This window comes from Neltuma alba, unplaced genomic scaffold, assembly GCF_004799145.2.
Source record: "Neltuma alba isolate B1F8T4 unplaced genomic scaffold, ASM479914v2 tig00003770_pilon, whole genome shotgun sequence".
Taxonomy (NCBI): domain Eukaryota; kingdom Viridiplantae; phylum Streptophyta; class Magnoliopsida; order Fabales; family Fabaceae; genus Neltuma; species Neltuma alba.
This window is the reverse complement of record NW_021633422.1, coordinates 1-20,939: the sequence shown is the minus strand read 5'-3', so window position 1 is coordinate 20,939 and position 20,939 is coordinate 1. Positions and strand designations below refer to the sequence as shown.

At 34.1% G+C, this 20,939-nt stretch overlaps 2 pseudogenes; one reads left to right on the top strand and one right to left on the bottom strand.

Moving 5' to 3' along the window:
* Window positions 1-10,001: 10,001 nt before the first annotated feature.
* Window positions 10,002-15,954, top strand: LOC114742469 (ABC transporter B family member 11-like; annotated as a pseudogene).
* A 2,253-nt stretch (window positions 15,955-18,207) lies between these two features.
* LOC114742462 (L-cysteine desulfhydrase-like) lies at window positions 18,208-20,936 on the bottom strand (annotated as a pseudogene).
* Window positions 20,937-20,939: the final 3 nt, after the last annotated feature.

Genomic DNA, 20,939 nt, shown 5'->3' with positions numbered 1-20,939 from the left:
GTCAACAGACATAAAGGCGGAAAGAAACAGAGGATGAGACAAGGCCACCAGATTTGGGCCTCCCTTCATTTTCGAACAGCCACCCACCCATTCTTCACGCACGCGCCTTCCACGCCACCTTTTGCTTACCCACTCTTTGGATTTGGGACCTAGTTTTTTTGAAGATGTGAGAGTCTGAAATGCTACCTCATGTTATAATGATAAGATTTTATTTATAATTTATAAATAAAATTTTATAACTAAGACAGAAGACAGTATATACATATATAATTAAAAAAGTTAAAAAAAGTCCCCCATTAAAATGTAGGGGTGAAAAGAATCTCACAAATTTGTATGCATAAAAAATATTATTATGCTGTAAATTTTATATGTAGTCTTTCGATCCTAAATATAAAAATTATTTTATAATATAAATTATATTATAAAATAGATTTTATAATTAGGATCGAAGTGCTAGTACTTTGATTTAGGTTTTTATTAATTCTCAGTAACAAATTTTTCTTTGGAGATTTTTCCGGTGGGGTACATAACACCTATAAAAGACTAAAAAGAAAAGAAAAAAATTGAGGAGTGATGGCTTTTACCAATCTCCCTTCTTTTTGTCCCCGATTCCACTTAATGAGTAATTTTAAAATTTTTTGATCCTATTAGGAGAATTTACTTTTAAACTTATATCTTCTCCTCCCTGATTTAACCCCCCCCCAACACAACTGTTTGTGATTAAAAGTCATGAAGTTTTTTGGTTCCTCTTTGACGAAACGAAGTTTTATTAACCTCTTTCCAATCAAATCCGATAATTTAAAAGTATTTCGTTGGTCATTATACATTCTATTCCATGTCCCATTTAACAAATAAAATTTATTTTGATCTTTCTGTATGTGTTAATTCCATGGTTTGTATGATACATTATATATTTTCTCAGTATGACTTTTTTTTATTGAATAATTAATGCGAAACTTGCAGATTAAGAATCGATTAATAATTTCTTTTAATAGCCTAACATCGCTTTCGTACCAATAAGATACTTGACATCTATTTTGACCCGAAAAATAAAATGCGCGAAAATGAAGTTGAATTTTCGCAGGAGTTATAAAATGCGACTGAGAGTTGGTATGCAGCGACCACGTGAGTTCAAGACTAATTCTTTTCCTCAAAAAAAAAAAAAATTGCCAGCATTTTTTAAAGGAAAAATTAATCTTTTGATTTTTAAATCTTTAACTCATTTATAATTCAGTCCTTAAACTTTGATCCCATGTAACTCAATTTCTCAACTTTTTATTGGCCCGCAACTCAATCCCTCTTTTTTTTTTTTGAGTCATCCCAAATATTAATAATACTGTTAAAAATTGCTTACTAGAAGAAAAAGCTGTTACGAAAACAGAGATTTTTTTTTCAAGATGAGTTTAGAAAATAGAAATCCTTTCAAGTGTAAGCTGACAAAGTTTGTATATGCAACCTCGGAGATCGATTTTCTTATATTAGAACTCATTCTTATTATCACTAAAATCCAAAATTCTGCATAATGTTCATTTCAAGAAGGGTTTAAGAACATAGATGCAAAAGCGACAGCTTCTTCCATTTTGTCGTTTTGAGTACACTTCTTCACTGCTTGCAAATACAACAAAGAAATAGACAAAAAAAAATCAGCAAAATTATACTTACACAGCATTCTTGGTGGCTTCAACATGTTCAAGCATTGCTAAGACCTCAAGGAGGAGAAGAGTTAGAGACACTGAAAAGAGAGATACGTGCAGAGCACTTAGATACAGTTCCGTTTGGGTGACACCCTAAACCATGGTTTGGGTGATAAGTCACCCAAACACCCACTGGTTTTGGGCAAACCGTGGTTTTGGACCAAAACCGTGGTTTTGGAAAAAACAGAAATTTTTTGCTTTTGGAGAAAAAAGGGAGAGTGTGAGAGCTTATAGGATATGTATTTTGTTATTTTTTTTATAAACATATTTTTTTATAAATATATTTAATCTTATATTTTAAAAATATATATACATATTAATTATTTATTAATTATATTATCTTATGTATTATTAATTATGTTAATAAAAAATATATTATTAACAATTTTATTCCTTCAAATTAAAATATATCATAAAATCTATTTTTTCTATAATTATCATATTAACTTATGTCTTTTTTTTAGTGATTTGTATATATAAAAAGTGCTTCTGATAACAACTATCCAAACACTCTCACTTCTCAAAATCACTTTTTCATTCTTTCCAGAATCTATTCTTCCCAGAATCTATTCTCCAGAATCACTTTTCCAAACCACGGTTTGGTTTCATCCAAACACACCCGTAGACTGAGAGACGATGTTATTCCCTAGCTGCTGATGTTTCTAAGGGACCTGTGGTTGCCGCCAATGTTGCCCAGCCAGAATCTGGAAAACAGGGGCGAACGGTTGAAGCCCTGGCGAAGACGGAGGTGCTGGAATTTGTCTTCTTTTTTTTTTATAATGTAAAATCCAAGTGGAATTGAGTTGGAAGCCATATGAGCAATTTTTAATAGTATTATTAATATTTCTTACCATGTAGGATGACTCAAAAAAGATGCGGGAGGGTGTGTTTGGATGAAACCAAACCGTGGTTTGGAAAAGTGATTCTGGAGAATAGATTCTGGGAAGAATAAATTCTGGAAAGAATAGATTTTATGAGAAAGTGATTTTGAGAAGTGAGAGTGTTTGGATAGTTGTTATCAGAAGCACTTTTTATATATACAAATTACTAAAAAAAAGAAATAAGTTAATATGATAATTACAGAAAAAATAGATTTTATGATATATTTTAATTTAGAGGAATAAAATTGTTAATAATATATTTTTTATTAACATAATTAATAATACATAAGATAATATAATTAATAAATAATTAATATGTATATATATTTATAAAATATAAGATTAAATATGTTTATAAAAAAAATAACAAGATACATATCCTATAGGCTCTTACACTCTCCCTTTTTTCTCCAAAAGCAAAAAAATTTTGCTTTTTTCAAAACCATGGTTTTGGAGTCAAAACCATGGTTTTGGTTTTTGAGGGGGGTGTTTGGATAGTATTTTGTGCAAACCATGGTTTGGGCTTCCAAACCATGGTTTGGTGCCTAAGTTGCAGCTGGTTAAGGTTTAGAGGTTGAGTTATAAATGAGTTAAAAGTTCAAAGATCAAAAGATTAATTTTCCCTTTTTCAAAATTATAGTCAAGAACTTGACCCGCTGAATCTTCCTTGTAAATTTTTTCTACAACAAGAACAATATTACCTCTAATTATTAATATAAGAGTTAGTTTGATTTTTAATTTAATTCTAAATACAACACCCTCATTTACTTTGCCAATTATATTTATCAATTTTTTTCAAAATAGTTTTTATAATAGCTGTACATGTTAAATATTTCATTAAATGACACTTAGTTAACAAGAATGCTTTAGAAAAGACAATACAGATTTATTATAAATAGATACCTTAATTAATTTTTTAAATTTATTTAAATTAGTGATTAGTTTTTTTTAATTAAAGACGGGATGTACCATATTTTATATTGCTAGGTGCTGGCGAACAAAACATTAAATAAGAGAAGGCCCAAGGCAAGTGTACCTTGAATCACTCCGGTCTCCGTTTTCGGTCTCCGTTTTAGACTTTTTAATATAAAGCATTCCATCTAAAAATCTGGGAATTGTCGAGGCACACGTGGCATAAGGGTTCCAATGGACTCGGATGATCAAATAGATGATCGTGATTTTTTTTTTTAGGCCAGAAAAGATGATCAATTGTAAATGTTTTGTAGTATAAATATAAATATTCTTCTATTAAAATCAATCATATTTTAAGTATTGTAAAAAAAAAATTGAATTGAAGATTTTGATGATGCGTCCCCCAGACTCCTGGGAAGGTGATAATGGGTTTAGGGTATAGTTGAATTAATAATGATAAAATTGATTTCTATTTCAATTAATTTTTGCAAACATACATTAGGATAAAAACCAATTAGTATAATATGGTTTATATTTAAATTAATCTTTATAAAAGTTAATTTTGATATATTGAAATTTATTTGGATAAGTAATAGAAAAACAAGTTCAAATGTAAAATAACTGAAAAGGATGTTGTTTTCGTGCAAACTAATTTGTCTGACTTATAAATTAATTTATAATCTAGTGATATGTATAGATATTTTAAAGAGATCATATAACATATAATATAATTAATTAATTTGTCCAGCTTCCTTCATATCTTTACATTAGTTCTATGAGTTTTATATTAAGAACATGAAATAGTATATCACATGTATATAATTTGATAAATTTAATAAAATAATAAATGAAAAATAATTAAATTATTGCTGAAAAAAATCAAATTATTAGATCAAGATTAAACTCACTTAAATATTTTTATTTTTATTTTCATCTTTATTTACTTTCTCTCTCCGCATCGCACATGCAAAAGCTCAAAATTTTACCCTTCTACAACTAACTTTTAAGGCATAAGTTAATTGGACATAAAACCAAACTAAGCAACCAATTAACTCCAACTAAAATTCAAAAGTTAGTTTCACACATGTTTATTTATTTTTGGAACCACCAACAAGATATTTAGATGAAAACCAGATTATAATTTTAAAAGTGATTTTATAACATACAAAATAAATACATGAATAAATTTTTCTTGATGTGTAAAAATATGCCTTTAGAAATTACTTTTAGGCAAATCCAAACAGCCTGTCAATCCAAACATATTGCTAGACATTCAAGTCTTTTCTTTCCTTTTTTTTTTTTTTACTTTATTAAAAGTGCGCTGACAAGTAGGGCAATCACCAATGTGAAGATTAAAATGATTATTTAAATTATTAAAATTGGAGAATATTTTAATCGCATCAGCATCCTTAAACTATTTATTTTACATCTTTTCTCTCTTTGCAAGACCCAGAAGCCAGATTTTTTTGGATTGAAGAAAAAAATTCAACGTAATATTAAAATCTTGGCTAAAAAAAGACAGTTATTTTAAAATAAAATCATTAACACTCTAAAGGCTTTTTAAAATAATATTAATATCCCCCGAAAAAGGAAAGTTCCTTATGTGTCAACCGCAGAAGTCAATGCCATCGAATTCTATATGGTTCAGTCACAACTGTGGTCTGATTAAAAATTTTGGATTGGCAAGAATACAAAAAGATTAAAAATTTTGGGGTAATTTTATTTCTTTCCCCGGGGAGGGAAAAAACTCTTTTATCCACCTCTTTCTTATGATCAGTCAGAACTCGATGCTTCAAATGCACGTTGTTGCCCTTCGTACATCCTCTTCTACGCTCCATTTAACAAATAAAATTAATTGTAATCTCTCAATATATTTAATTCCACGATTTATAATACTGCCTCCTATTTTTAATATAAGAGTTAGTTAATTAATTTAAATAAATTAAAATATTATTAAATTAGTTATTTGTAATAAATAGGTATTGTCTCCTCTAAAATATGTATGCTAATTAAGTATATTTACTAAAACTATCATTATTGCAGAGATTATTTTAAAAAACAATGAACTAAGCGGATTGGAGTCATATATTTAAGATTAAAATAAAAATCAAACAAACTCTTATATTAAGAACCGGAGTTAGTACATTACATATATTCTACTTTTCTGGTCAAGACATCACACATCTTCTTGGTATGATTGTTTTTGATAGAATAATTAACGTGAAACTTGCAAATTAAGAGTCAATTATTAATTTGTTTAAACTATTAGTTAAACATCGATTTCACATACGTCATACTCCATATGGCCAGCAATATAAGAGTGGCTGGGAGGTTTAATTTGATTATAAATACATGAATCTAATCAATTTTGTTTTTTATATTTATTATTTTCAAACTAATTTATCTAACTTATAAACTGATATACTCCATAATCTAATAATGTTACATGAGATTATGTTAATTTTTCATAATTAACTAATTTATCTAAATTTTTTAATCTTTATACTAGTAATATAACTCTTAGTCTTATATTAAAAATTGACTGATGAAATATGAGATACTTCAAACTAAAGTTAGAATATGTTTGCAACAGTTATAATGACAAGACGCACAGACCACGCGAGTTGAAGACTAACTGTTTTCTTTAAAATCAAATCAGAAGTAAAAAATTTCGCCAAAAAAAAAATCAAGAGTAACTCCGACCGCTTTTAAAAGACAATATATTTCGCCATTTTCCCCTCAACTGACTCCCTGATTAAGGCTGAAACTTCTGAGGCGGCGATTAAAAATTTCCACTTGAATTAATAACAAATGAAAAGTGTGCAGTCGCCTATCTCCACTTGTGTGATTGACCGTTCACTATTTAAGATTTTTATACACCCACGGTACTCTTTCGGTCTTAAATATAAGACTCTTATATTAATTTTAAATATAAAACTCTTATACTAATGTGTATAAGAGTCTTATATTTAAAACCGAAAGAGTATTACGTTGGCCGCAGCATCTAAAAGTCATTACTAGATGATTTCATTGTGCTGCAATGATGATGTCCTTATCCGATGCCCACTATTTCACAACAAACATGGTGATAAAACAGCATAGCAGAGAACTCAGAAATGTGAGGCTTGCACACCCCCGTGCCGGACGATTCACAAAAGACCGTATATTATTCCAAATTTAGTGTTGCATTAAAGATAAAATGAGTATATTTTTAAAATATTTTTTGGTTACAGTGTTCAAAACCTCTTAATTAAATTATGATGCCTGTTTGGGCGGGTGTCTATGTTCACTTTTTACCCCTGATTCCAGCTCTTACCAAATATCACCATTATTTGTTAAAAAAATTTCACTATTGCCTCCTATTCTAAATATAAGAAATAGTTTGACTTGTACACTACAAACATCTAAGCTTTGGATATGCAGTACTTTCTCCGTATCAGTCTTTTAAATTATTTATTTTACATCCCCCTTCTCTCTCTCATCAAAATTAGAAGCCAAGAAAATTGAGATTATATTCCTCCGGTTCTTAATATAAGACTCATTTAACTAATTTGATTAGATTAAAAAATTTAAATAATTTAGTTAATTATAAGAAAAGCGGCACATTTTTTCTAAAATACCATGATCATCTTTCTTAATACCCCTCTCCCTTTTTTACTTGACTATGGTTGAGGGAATATTTATAAGAGCAATTTAGAGAAAATTAATAAATATAAGAAATGGTTCTTATATTTAAAACCAAAACCATCAAGAATTAGGTCTTATATTAAATACTGGAGGAGTAATAAATACTTTTTCAATCTTTAATATAAAACCTATTTAACTATTTAATTAGATTAAGAAAGTTAGGTAAGTTAGTTAATTATAAGAAACATGATATATTTTTTCTAAAATATCATAATTATCTTCTTTAAAATCTCCTCTCCCTTTTTTACTTGATTATGATAGAGGGAGTATCCATAGAGTTAATTTTAAAAGATTGATAAATATGAAAAATAAGTCTTATATTTATGATCAAAATTAATTCAACAGTTAAGTCATATATTAAAAATTAGATGAGTAATAATTAACACTTCGGCATAATGTCAGAGTGACGGATATTTCTAAATAAAATCTACACTCTAACTTCGAACATGCGCGATGAACAGCGAAGGAATGCGTGATTATCAAGTAAACTCGGAGGAGTTCGCAGTGCTTGGGGAAGAAGGCCTTTTATCATAATATCAATATTAATATCCCACCTAAAAAGGAAAGTTCCCCATTGATATGGGTCAGCTGCAGGAGTCAAACGCATGGAATCGAATACGGTTCTCCCCACCTGGACATAACTCATTACTCATTTGGGTTGCTTTTCACACTAGATTTGATTATTAAACGAGATAGCTGGGCAACGTGGAAGGTTAAGGTACGGTTCTTTTCTCTGTTTGTACGTCCTTTCGCGGAAGGTATCAAAGAGTAGTTGGTGCCCGGCAACGATCCAAATCAGTTCAATTATCCAAATCTGACTTCCACGCGAAAAAGGCATTGTAAAATAAAAACAGCATCATTTTTTTTTTTAAAAAAGGAGCACTGCAGTTTTTTTTTTTTCAGGAAAGAAGCTGCGCAAATGAAAGTAAAGTAAAGTGGAGGAAGTTTTTGAATTTGAAATTTAGAATGGCAAAAAAACAGAGAACTAATGCCGCCCAAGGTCCAAAATGGAGCAGATCCATGGTCTCATAATAGATTAGACCGTTAAGGATATTTTTCAATAAAATTTCAGTTACTCCTGCCATTTTGTAAACTGTCTTGTGGAGTATACTAGATCACCCTGCCCTCCAAAATGTTATCCTATACAGAGGGAGTACTACATTTATCTTTGTTTACGTGTCTTTATGGCAAAAAAAAAAAAACACATAAATTAGAGAGAAAACAAAATTTTTTTTGGTTGGAATTTTGCTGTCCATTTAACTTCACGTTATTTAAATACCAACCACACCTCTATTTAATGCCCATTAAAAACAAGTAATAATTGTGTCTTAAATAAATTTAAGAAAATGAAAATGACATCATGATGAACAAATAAAAACAGAAGAAACAGTAATTAAAATGAAGGGAGTATGATGTATGAATTAATAGCGGGCGGGTAAAGAAATTCAATAAACAATTCAAAGCTCAAAGAAGGAGATAAGAGGGGAGTTTAATTGCTGTTGACAGAGATCTACCCCTACTTTCAGTTTCTAGAATAACGGGTTATCATATCATCTTTTTTGTATGAAAAGCGAAACTTCATTAAAGAGGTTGAAATTGAGGTTAGCCATTCAAACACGTGACTTGCTCTCCCGTCGTAAGCTGGATTACATTAATCTTGGCAAGCGTGAAGCGTTCACACGTGTGAGGGACCACGGATTATCAAGTTGACAAGTTTATTAGGGTTAGGGTTATTATCTCTCCGTGAACTAAGTCGAAGAACTACGATGGCCAGCATGTCGTTCCTATAATAAAGCTTGGAGAGCAAACAAAAGCCAAAACACATACACATCCTGATAAGAATAGCGACAATTTTTAATTTTCAATTCCATTAAAGTGATAAAAGGTGGGCAGCACTTTTCTTTCGTTTTCTTTTCTCCCCTTGTTTGTAACTTTGTATTGACAGAGAATAACGGCAGGTACCCTGGGACGACAACGAACCCGCCTCGAAGGGCCTTTTCCCATGTTTCATAGCGAAGCTACCAATTATAATCTGTTTTTATTAAAAAAAATATACTTCTCTTATTTTTAATATAAAACCTGTTTAACTAATTTAATTAGATTAGGTAAGTTAGTTAATCATAAGAAATACGACATATTTTTTCTAAAATACCATAATTATCTTCCTTAATATTCTTCTTAATATGTTGAGGAAGTATTTATAGGAATAATTTTAAAAAAAATCGATAAATATGATAAATATATCTTATATTTAAAACCAAAATTTATGATAAATATGTCTAATATTTAGAATTAAAATCAACTCAACAATTAGGTCCTATATTAAAAATAAAAGTAGCATATTAATAGAGGAGCTGGTTTGATTGTCATGTAAATACTCTTTCGGTTCTAAATATAAAACTCTTATAACTAATAAAAAGGTCTAATATAAAAGTCTTATATCTAGAATCGGAACACTAATAAATGGGGCCGCTAGAACCAAAAGGAATCTGCTCTGCGGAGCATAATGTTAGCATCACGGCCCTTATTTTTTATATTAACTACTCAAAATTAAAATACTAGCAGTCAAACTCGAAGAGACAACAAGCTTGCCCTACAAGTAATTATAGGCGACAAATCGTTTATAAAATTCGCAGGAACAAATCTTACCGAATCACCAGCACGCAGTACGAGCCATACTTGGTTGAACAAACGAGAGAACTGAGTTCCCAGAAAACCGGTTGCTTCATCCTTTCAGGTTACTATTTTCAAATAGCTCCTCGTCTCTCTGTTTCTCTCTTCGCATCTTTTCTGTTCTGGGTTCCAGCACACAGGCTTGTTCATGTTCAGTTTATAATTTTATGGTAGTTATCCTTAACTTTTGTCCGGGTTCTATCAACTTGCCGGCTTTAAAATGCGTCAAAAACAAATCATTTCATCTTCGTCTCTTTTGAACTTTGGAGTTTCTTGGGCAGCATTCTTCTTACTTGCAATTATTTATCACCTTCATAATGAACCAATGATAACATATTTCTTCTCATTCCCTGACGTGGTGTTAGGTGAGCAAACGATTACTAGTTCGCGTCCTTGTTTTCTTCCATTGATTCCCTGCGAAATGGCGACTTTAGGGGTCAGAACTGTTTTGTTTATTTTTCTATAAATATTCTCTCTCTGTTTTCCAACCCTGTGGGATAATACCGAGAGCCCCTCACGAAAAATCTTTGTTCTTCGCTTCACATAATTATCGTGAACGAATTCAGTCATGAGGAACTTGCCGGAAAGTCCACATTAATTGTTCCGTTGTTTCAAATTGGATGCAGACCCGCTGAATCTATAAATATACTATTAGCTGCTTCTTGAAACTTGATCCGCTCAAACGCAAGTTCTAGCTCCCTTTGATTCTTCCCAAGACTTAAAACTAGGCTGTTAGTTCTACTTCGGTGAGACCTGATTTGTTACCTGTTAATTTTAAGCTGTCTTATTTTGTGAATCAAAATTTTTTCTTTAGATCCACGGTAGAAGGCAGCAATCTGATATGGGGACCGAAAATGGCCAAGACGAAGCAAGCACATCAAAGAATGAAGCAGGAACGAGCACCAACGGAGAAAATAGGAGTCAAACCGAAAAGGCCGAGACAGTTCCGTTTCAAAAGTTGTTCACATTTGCCGACTCTACAGATATGTTGTTGATGGTTGCTGGCACCATTGGGGCCATTGGAAATGGTGCGGCTTTGCCTCTCATGACGTTGCTGTTCGGCGAGATGATTGACTCCTTCGGAAATAACCAGGCGAGCGCTGACATGGTCGATAGAATTTCCAAGGTACAACTAGCGGCAACACTGTACGTCTGAATTACGGGGCTAATCTCCATCAATCTGATCCTCTCTGATCGGTCTTCTATCATGAAATTGCAGGTTTCTCTGAAGTTTGTGTACTTGGCTGTGGGAAGTGGAGTGGCAGCTTTTCTCCGTAAGAACAGCCTACCATCGAAACTGATTCAACTTATTTGAACGCACAAATAAAATACGCTAAACTTGAGAATTGTTCCTAAATTTTCAGAGGTGGCTTGCTGGATGGTCACAGGGGAGAGGCAGGCCGCGAGAATAAGGGGTTTGTATTTGAAAACAATTTTAAGACAAGATGTGGCTTTCTTTGATATGGAAACAAACACCGGAGAGGTGATCGGTAGAATGTCAGGCGACACTGTTCTTATACAAGACGCCATGGGTGAAAAGGTATCATATCAATAGTAACATCCAAGATTTATTGTTCCCACAGATACTGTCCAACCCACTTACTGAAGCCTTGCTCACTCGTTTGCCCAGGTTGGAAAATTTCTGCAGCTAATGTCAACATTCATTAGCGGTTTTGTAGTAGCATTTGTGAAAGGGTGGCTTCTCAGTCTTGTCATGTTATCCACTCTTCCACCTCTTGTCGTGTCTGGTGCGGCTATGGCCTTGATTATAGGGAGGATGGCATCGCAGGGCCAAACCGCGTATGGAAAAGCTGCAAACGTCGTTGAACAGACAATTGGCGCAATTAGAACGGTATGCTGTTCATAAAAGTTAGAACTGAACAGATGGCTAAGAAATTCAACTTTTAATGTGCTTAATTGTTGCTGCTTTGCCTATAAATGACGATGATATAACATTCAATATTTCCTTTCAGGTGGCATCCTTCACGGGAGAGAAACATGCAGTATCTGGTTACAGCAGGTTTCTTGTGGATGCATACAGAGCAGGAGTTCAGGAAGGTTTGGTCGCAGGAGCGGGGATTGGGGCAGTTATGTTCGTGATTTTCTGTGGCTATGCTTTGGCCATATGGTATGGTGCAAAGTTGATAGTGGATAAAGGATACAACGGGGGTACAGTGATTACTGTGATCTTTGCCGTCTTAACTGCTTCCATGTAAGATATTAGGACTTTATCATCTATTATTTTGCTCTTAAGTTGAGTTGGTTTTTCTTACTCCTCCAAATGGATGTTATTTTTATTAGGAATCTTGGTCAAGCAGCCCCATGTCTGAGTGCTTTTGCGGCAGGCCAAGCTGCAGCGTTTAAAATGTTCAGGACCATTGAGAGAAAACCGGAGATAGATTCTTATGATGAAAAAGGGAAAATATTAGAAGATATTCAAGGGGAAATAGAGTTGAAGGAAGTTTATTTCAGCTACCCAGCTAGACCTGGGGAGCTGATTTTTGATGGCTTCTCTCTTAAAATACAAAGTGGAACTACTGCAGCTTTGGTTGGACAAAGCGGAAGTGGAAAGTCCACTGTCATCAGTTTAATAGAAAGATTTTATGATCCGCGGGACGGTGAAGTTCTCATAGATGGCATTAACTTGAAAGAATTCCAACTCAGATGGATTAGAGGGAAAATTGGACTTGTCAGTCAAGAGCCTGTCCTTTTTGCATCTAGCATAAAGGATAACATCGCTTATGGAAAGGAGGGAGCAACAACTGAAGAGATAAAAGCTGCAGCTGAACTTGCAAATGCAGCTAAATTCATTGATAAATTACCACAAGTACTATCTTCTGGCTACTTTATTACCACAATTTGAACAATTAATCGTGTATTCAAAGTCTTCAAACTTGTTATATATTTAACCTTATCTTTTACTGCTTGCATCTAGGGATTGGACACTATGGTCGGTGATCATGGAACTCAGTTGTCCGGGGGACAGAAGCAGCGCATTGCCATTGCAAGAGCAATCCTCAAAAATCCAAAAATCCTACTTCTAGATGAAGCTACGAGTGCACTTGATGCAGAGTCTGAAAGGATTGTGCAAGAGGCCCTTGACAGGATCATGGTAAACAGAACTACCGTTGTTGTGGCACACCGCTTAAGCACAGTGAAAAATGCCGATATGATTGCTGTGATTCACAGAGGGAAGATGGTCGAGAAAGGTGCCATACAAGCCTAGCCACTACTATACTTTTTTTTCCAAAAAAAAAAAAGGGTCTTTGAATGATTATAAATATATAACACAATAATGTTACTCTTTTCTTAAAAGTGGGGAGGGAGAGAAAAGGACACTTCTTGCGTTGATCATCACAGTTTTGTCTGTAGTTCTTGCAATAACCTTTATGTGCCTATTAATCAGGAACACACACAGAATTGCTCAAGGATCCTGAAGGAGCATACTCTCAACTTATACGCCTACAAGAAGTAAATAAGGAGTCAGGAGATGGTGTAGATCATGAAAACAGGCATGAACTTTCCTCAGAGTCCTTAAGGCATTCTAGTCAGATAAGGTCATTAGGAAGATCCATAAGTCGAGGATCATCAGCTGGAAATAGCAGCCGCCACTCATTTTCAGTTGCCTTTGGCTTGCCTACTGCTGTCAACGCCACTGATCCTGAAGCCGAACTTGAAAATCCAGAAACCAAAGAACAATCACCAAAGGTTCCACTCCGCCGCCTTGCTTACCTCAACAAGCCAGAGATACCAGTGCTTCTGCTTGGATCTTTAGCTGCCATTGTGAATGGCGCCGTACTTCCTATATTTGGCATTTTGATTTCCAGTGCAATCAAATCGTTCTACGAGCCAGCTGATGAAATGAAAAAGGATTCCAGATTCTGGGCATTAATGTTTGTGGTACTTGGTATTGCATCTTTGTTGGCACTTCCTGCTCGAGGATACCTCTTTGGCGTTGCGGGATGCAAGTTAATCCAACGCATCAGGCAGATGTGCTTTGAGAAGGTAGTAAACATGGAGATAGGCTGGTTTGATGATCCTGAGCATTCAAGTGGGGTAATTGGAGCAAGGCTCTCAGGAGACGCAGCAACTGTGCGAGCACTTGTCGGGGATGCTCTGGGACAACTGGTTGAGAATCTCGCATCAATACTGGCGGGTTTGATAATTGCTTTCATTGCAAGCTGGCAGTTAGCTTTTATTATTCTTGTACTGCTTCCCTTGATTGGAGTAAACGGATATGTTCAAGTGAAATTCATGAAAGGGTTCAGTGCAGATGCAAAGGTGAGATATTTTATTTTCCCCCCACTTACCTACACGTAAGCTATATTAGAATTTTTCTCTTGATTTCTTATTAGATGCAAATGAATACAGATGATGTACGAGGAAGCAAGTCAAGTTGCTACCGATGCTGTTGGAAGTATAAGAACAGTAGCTTCTTTTTGTGCTGAAGAAAAGGTGATGGAACTATACAGAAAGAAATGTGAAGGGCCTATGAAATCAGGGATCCATCAGGGCTTGATCAGCGGAACAGGATTTGGGGTATCGTTTTTCCTTCTCTTCGCCGTCTATGCAACCAGCTTTTATGCGGGAGCTAAACTCGTGGAGGACGGCAAAGCGACATTCTCAGATGTTTTTCGGGTATGAAGGACTTCTTCCGTGCATTTTTTTTCAAATTAGGTGTTCGAACTCATTCTTTTTCGCAAATTGAAGACATGAATATTTTCGTGGTTTGCAGGTTTTCTTCGCCTTAACTATGGCAGCTATAGCAGTTTCCCAATCAAGCTCTTTTGCGCCTGATTCTGGCAAAGCCAAGTCAGCTGCCGCTTCTATATTTGGAATGATGGACAGGAAATCGATGATAGATCCGAGCGACGAGTCAGGAGCCACATTGGATAGCGTCAAGGGAGAAATCGAGCTTCGTCATATTAGCTTCAAGTATCCATCGAGGCCAGATATACAGATTTTCCGAGACCTTAACTTGGCCATACACTCTGGAAAGGTACAGTTTGTCTATCTCAAGCCCATTTCTTTTTCAACAGCCATATGAAACGAAATGACACGTATCCCAATTAAACTTGCTCTTGGCAGACCGTAGCGCTTGTAGGTGAAAGTGGAAGTGGAAAATCGACGGTGATTTCATTATTACAAAGATTTTACGATCCTGATTCAGGCTCAATTACACTCGACGGAGTAGAGATTCAAAAGTTGCAACTCAAATGGTTAAGGCAACAAATGGGTCTTGTGAGTCAAGAGCCAATATTGTTCAATGACACCATCCGTGCCAATATTGCCTACGGAAAGGGAGGCAATGCAACTGAAGGAGAAATCATAGCTGCCGCCGAACTAGCCAATGCTCATAAGTTCATTAGCGGCCTACAACAAGTAAAAACAAACACTTACTTATTTTTCTCTTCCCATGAGGCCACTGTACTTTACTTCGACACTGATTTTTTTTTTTTTCCTTTTTTGAATTTCAATGACAGGGATATGATACGGTAGTGGGAGAAAGGGGAATTCAATTATCAGGTGGGCAAAAGCAAAGGGTAGCAATCGCACGTGCTATAATTAAAAGTCCCAAGATTTTGTTATTAGATGAAGCAACAAGTGCATTGGACGCAGAGTCAGAGAGGGTAGTTCAAGATGCATTGGATAGAGTAATGGTGAATAGAACCACCGTGGTTGTGGCCCATCGTTTATCGACAATAAAAAATGCAGACGTTATTGCAGTGGTTAAAAATGGAGTCATAGTTGAGAAAGGGAGGCATGAGACCTTGATTAACATCAAGGACGGATTTTATGCTTCTTTAGTGCAGCTTCATGCGAGCGCTTCCACATCATGAGTTTCTTTTGCCCGTTACTTCTTCTTCTTCTTTTCTTTTTTCCCCCGATCCAGTTCACTCTGGACTTTTTTAACCCCTCAATTTACTAAATATTATCGAAGGCCAATTTCGTAGCTATTGGATTCGATGCTTTTTATTTCTCTTGAAATGTATTATTCAGTCCCAATGGAGGACTAAGCGTGTAGTTCCTCCAATTGTTTTTTGTAAGAGTCCTTGTTAAATATTTACTTGATTTTTATTATAAAGTGTTCTAAGAATCTTTTTTTTTTTTTTCATTTTCTTATCAGAATCTCAAAACGTTTAGAGTTAGTATTTTAAAAAGTAGATGTTATTTTCTCTCTCATATTTATATAATATTGTGATAATATTTTTATAAAGTATACAATCTAAACCATTTATTATTTGATCCAGCAATAGAGATAAGATTCTTAAAAAAAAAAGAGAGAAAGAGAAAGAGGGATTCCGAGAGTATCTCTTCTTTTTCTAAGTATGGTATGAAACTGTAGACTAATAATATCTTTTTGACTAAAATATACACTTATGTAATGTTTTAATTTGATCCTTTAATTTTTAAAAGTATATTTTTAGTCGGTTAATCTTAAAATTGTTAGTCTTAAATAATGATTTTTTTGTAACAATTATAGTTGTTTTAAAAATTAAACTTAATATATTAGGATTTAATAATATTTTATCAACATTCAATAGTTCAATATCATCATTTTTTGTTAATAGTTTAAGAATTAGAGGATTACAAGTTTACTTTTTATAGTTAAAGGATTAAAATAAAATTTTGTGTAAAGTTAAAAGACTAATAATATGTTTCAGCTTTTTTTTTTTTAATATCAAAATGTTTGTCTTGAATGAGGATTAAAAAAAGTATTAATTTAACCATCAAACTCCTCCTGTCCTTAATATAATATCTATTTAACTAATTTAATTAAATTAAAAAAATTAGGTAAGTTAGTTAATTATGAGATATATGATATGTTTTTTCTCAAACACCATAATCATCTTTCTTGATATCCTCTTTTCGTCTTTTACTTGATTATAGTTGTGGGAGTATCCATAAGGGTAATTTAGACAAAATTAATAGATATGAGAAATGGATTTTATATTTAGGACCAAAATCAATTCAATAATTAGATCCTATATTAAGGATCAGAGAAGTAGTTATTTTGGGGTAACATTTAAATTTAAACCCCTTTTATAAGATTAACGGCTTTTAACTGAATTCTTTTATTTAATAGTCTCTTGCGGATATGCAAAGGATTAAAAGTTCAGAACTGACTTTTATTATTATTTTTTTATACACAACTATCTTTTTATTGAAAGTAATCATATTTGATACACTGTTAGACACTAAATATTAACATCTCTCTTAACGGGAATTTGAACCTTACTTTGTTAGGTTGTAAGGATTAGTTTCTTTCTATTAGATTCAATCCTGATAGTTACTTTTATTATTTTATTTGACCCTTAATATTACTTGAAAGGAAAATTTCGTCCAAAAAATAACAAACCAACGGCCTGTTTAGTTTTGATTGAGAGAACAGGCTCTCCATCCCTTGTTGTCAATGTTCCACGTGGGACTAAATTATGAAGTTGGCTAATCAAAATTAATAGATCGAATTTGTCTGTGACATTAATATCATCTTTTGGGGAAAGAAATATCAATAATATTTTCGACAGTGTGCATATTATTGTGATCTTCGTGGGAAGGATAAGACCAAGAGCAAATCACATGAGGACGTCATCCGTGACGGTTTGCAACAAAAAGGTGAAACGATAAAGAGAACTGGTTTTTGAATTAAGCATTTTAAGGGATCATGGATTTTACTTTCTATGATTATGTTTGGATATGAAAAAACTAAATTATCCCATTAATAAAACATGAAAACGTATGAACCTTAATTTATTCCTAATTTTCAGTAAAACGTATAAATTTTTTTTGGAAAAAATTGTTCATTGCATAATTTTTCAAGATAGGAAAAACATTTTTCAGGATACAAAGCGCTGATTGGAAGGCCCTATAAAGATTACACTCCATGAAAAAGTAAAAAATTTATTCAAATATTAATTGTCATGACTCTTAATCATTCTTCATACTTCATGAGCTTATGAGCCGTTGACACTACTTGTAGGTTGCTGGAGAAACAATGAAAGAGAATTTGGTTTTGTATAGATTTTAACATTTTATCAAATATAATTATCTAAGAAAGGCATTGATTGAAAAACGAAAAGAATAAAGAGGAAAGGAAAAACACCACAAATGAGGAATGACAGTTTAGCAATGATAAATTTGGTGTTTGAAAGGAGTCAGTTAGAGAATCAGCTATCCTATGTGCATGCAATAAAGAAGAAAGTCACCAATGATTTTGTAGTCGAGTGGTATAAAAGTGTTACTGTAATTCATAAGTTTAATCTCGTATGCAATACCAAGTTATTAATGCCTATCTTTTTAAATAAAATAAAAAAAGGAGCAGGACAAAAACACCTGCGAGCTTGAACTGAAGAAATATGGACAGGGAAAAATTCAACAATCCGATTCGAACTTCCCAAGAGCAAAGCACACTACCTTGAACACTAAATTTTCAACATGAAAGGATCCGCATGTGGAAAAGTATCTAACCTTTTACTAATGTACTGATGCTTCCCGAGCGTCGAGAAGATGGCACAAATTATAAAAAATGATTGATACACTACCACTCCGAGAAGGATAATCTCATCTTCAATATCCTCAGCTATTTGCAACACAAATTACCGAATTCTACAGGATGGTTAGATGATAAAAATATCCAGACTCCTATCACAAAGAAGTTATATCCGGATTTGGCCTTCGGCAGCTTAACTAGCATCAAAACATCCTTCGCCAAAAAGGTTCTCAAGACGCCATTGCCAAGGACTCACAGGGAGGGGGCAAATAAACGAAATGGAAACTCACTTGAAGTGAATTAGAAGTAAGAAACTCAGTTATTTATATGCCTGCCATGCCAGTAACCAGGAGAAAACAATCCCTCAAAAACATCAGAGTTCTATCTCAATGTCTAAACACCCATGAGCTCTCCTGAAGCGTCTTGTAGAGTAGTTTTATTTTTCAGCAACTTTGCGAAGCCGTATACATAATCTACTTAGAGGCCATTTAATAAAGAATCTAACGAATTTACCTGCCAAGATATAATAGTGGAAAGTCAACATGAAAGACTTCCAAATCAGGAAATAAAATTGATACAAGTATTTTGCTAATAATAAAGCTCACTCAAGAACGACTTTGCTGAAGGCTCCAATGCCCCGGTTCAGATAAAATGCTCAATCTAGGGTGTGAATGGATATACAATGCCTACTTTTGGACATAATTAATTTAATTTGTTCTTCATCTAAACATATGCCTAAGCTATTAGTATCATGTTCTGCTCATTAACTCGGCTAACACTTTTTTTTTTTTTTCAATGTTAATAATATAACAACCATAGACATACATTCACCATCATCGCCCTCTCCCTCTTTGACTTTATAATTCCTAGAAACATTTGTTTCAAATCCCTTAAGGCTAGCTTAGGTGGTGCGGGAGGGACTAGGTAATGGTGCGGGGGTCAAATCTTCTGTATGTAAATAAATAAAAACAAAAGATACACTCTAGAACTCCAAATCTGCACTGAAGAGTAATATACTAAAAGCAAAGTAAAAGTATACAACGTTTTCATTTTTCACCGCAAAACTATAATATGTTTAATTATGATCCATTTAGAGTATTGCAGACGTTTTTTTCCTCTTGATTAACAGCTCTGAGAAATTCTACAAAATTCCTTGTAAACACAATATGACACTTGAAGGAGAGTTAATTAACAGTGAGACAGAGCAAAATGATTGCTGCAGCCAAACATCACCCCTACGGAATTATAGAACCTTGCTGAAGTGCTCAAATATATCAAAATCTGAGACCGGTGCATTATACATGTTCGCTGTCCACATATTTAATATGTTAGGTTGATTGAGAGCATGAATGTTCGCTTAGGAAAAAACAAATTCATTTCATATATGCACGCTAAAGAAAATTCAAGGACTGAAAATAACAAACATGGGTGCATTGATAAAATTTGCAGCTGGTGCTGACCTTAGTTCAAACAAGTATTTCCTAGGTAAACATGAAAGGAGGAGAGATCATACCCTTTTAAGTCGTTACTCCTTAGGAAGCATTTTGCAAATTTTTCCATCATCAAGAAGATGATTAATTGCACTCTTAAGCTTGTGATAATCCTCAGCTGAGTTATAAACTTGATGAGAAATCCTGACATAACCAGTTATATAGCCATCCTTATCCTTGGAGTTGCTTTCACCATTTCTCAGAGCCTGGTAATAAATTGGAACTTCGATACCATGATAGTCCCTCAAATACGATCTTAGCCTCAAAGCATCCTCGTCACTCGTGACACCTAGTCTAGAGGGTAACCCCACCATTATCATGCTCGCGCACATTTCAGGAGGTGACCCAAGATTTGTCGCCCAAGATTCAGCCAGCATGCTACCCATTTTAACGACCTCCTCATGGTTCCTCTTCATAATTCCCTCAATCCCACCTTCAAAGCGATTCACGAAATTTAATATCGATGGCACCACAAGTTGCGGGCTGTAGTCCCGTGCTCCAACCCATGCACTTTCAATCGGTAGTCCATTCCCATATTCATGCGAAACCACAGGGTGGTGCAAATCAAAAATAGCACTAGAATTTTTTACAATGTAAAAAAGCAACAGACGGCGGAGAAAAAAACCACTTATACAAGTTACTGACATAAAAGTCAGCCCCAATTTCGTTAACATCAATATGCAAGCTTCCAATTGCGTGAGCTCCATCGACAAAAACCTGGTCTACTCCTTGCTCTCTACAAATTTTGATTAATTCACGAACAGGAAGGACAATAGACGGCATAGAAGTGATATGGTCGAGGATTGCCAACCTAACTCTTCCTCCGTTAGCTTTACCTCTTTCGAGCCCTTTCTTGAACTCGGTTATTATCTCTTCGTTCGAATGAACTGGAAATGGAAGCCGAACTTCGACTAATGACCCACCAGCTGGGATAACGTAGGCTTGGATGGATTTTTTGACAGCTGGGAAAGCAGAGTCAACATTATAACAGTGTCGTTCTTCTGAAACTTACCCTGAACAACCGACGACCAATCCGTTGGAGAATGATGGCAGCGGCGGGAGTCGTGGTCGCATTGTCCACGAGAGAGACGTCGTTGACGTCGTCAGCATG